Raw genomic sequence first — 1649 nt, 5'->3', positions numbered from 1 at the left:
TAGTTTGACCAAAACATGGAATTTTGGAATTTTTCATTATTTTTGGTACGATCAAATTTGGAATGTTCAACTTTTCGACAAAATTAAAAAAGTTGTTATCGTTGTCTTGTAAGGCTTTCAAAAGGCTAAGTTTTTCTTCTCCTGGCTTTTTTTCATATCATGCGTTGTTTGGCTTAAAATGTTTATTTCAGTTTGTTTTTTTGGATTTTGAAAATGCTCTAACCCTGCTAATTTTCTATTTATAGAAAAAAGTCTGGGGGATAAATTGTTTGAGTTTCTGAGTGCTATGAACAAACGTATTTAGAATTTTTAAATCTTGAAAAAATGTGGTTTCAAAATTTTTTTGTATGATCAAATTTGGAATTTTCAACTTTTTGACCAAATTGAAAAAGCTGTTATCATAATCTTGTAGGGCTTTCGAAAAGCAATGTTTTTCTTCTCCAGACTTTTTTTTCTTATCATGCGTTGTTTGGCCTAAATTGTTCATTTTAGTTTTTTTTTTTTTTTGATTTTGAAAATGCTATAAATCCAGTAATTTTTTATTTTTCGAAAATGGCTGGCAAACGAACTTGACCTTTAGTTTAGGACACTAAACGAGTGTACCAAAGGGCAATCTAATAGATTTACTTTTTTCAAAAGTTATCGTGTTCATAGGCAGACAAACATACATACATACAAACAGATATACACATTCGTAAAAACCTGTTTTTCGGATTCAGGGGGTCTCAAAATGTGGACATTTGACATAAACTGGGAGGTGAAATTTTACACAAATCTAATACCTTCTCTGATGAGAAGATAAAAATCATATTACAATAAGTAATAATAATACTGGTCATATGTTTGAGTGATTAATCACAGTAAAATATATGGAGAAAAGTATTGCAAGAAAAAATATACTACAGAAAATCTTGATAAAGTAAAATATTTAACTGAAGAGATTATCAAATTACTTTAAGAAATTAATAAAAATAGATACTTACTGAAACTAATGAAAATGAAAGTTTTTACCATTATAGAGTCTTAATTTCTTTTTTAATTCTTATTAAATATATAGTGCATACATTTTCTTATAAAAATTAATTTGTTTAAAATGTTCAAAAGTTTCAAAATCTAAAAAACGTAAAGTTCTGAATTTGTTTATGAAATTTATTTGTATAATAAATCATTATTGTAAATTTGCAAGGTTTCGTAGGAAAATGTGATCAGAAATATATATTATTTGTTGATTCCGTAAAGAAATTAGGCCTATTTTTCAAAAAATGCCCAAACTATTAATGTGCTCATGAAAGTAGTTTAAATAATAAATCTTGAAAATGCGATTATTATAATTAATCGGAAAGACGTTCTTAATTAAATTTGTAAAAAAACTGACCCTATTCGTTTGAAAAATAGCCAAATTCTGAAGTTGTTATGAAAGCTCTTTAAATAATTAACCATTCTTGTAGATTTAACAAATATCTTAGGAAAGAGTCATCGCAAAGACAATCATAGTTAACTTCGTAAGCAAATTGTGTTTATTAATTGAAAAATATCTCACCTCTCAATATGTTTATGAAAATTGTTTAAATGATTAAGAATTATTATAAATTTACAAAGTATCGTAAGAAATGATCATCGAAAGACAATCTTAGTTCAGATCTTTGAAT

This window comes from Belonocnema kinseyi, chromosome 9 (assembly GCF_010883055.1).
Source record: "Belonocnema kinseyi isolate 2016_QV_RU_SX_M_011 chromosome 9, B_treatae_v1, whole genome shotgun sequence".
Classification (NCBI taxonomy): domain Eukaryota; kingdom Metazoa; phylum Arthropoda; class Insecta; order Hymenoptera; family Cynipidae; genus Belonocnema; species Belonocnema kinseyi.
The sequence above is the reverse complement of the archived record's forward strand: the minus strand, read 5'-3'. Positions refer to the sequence as shown.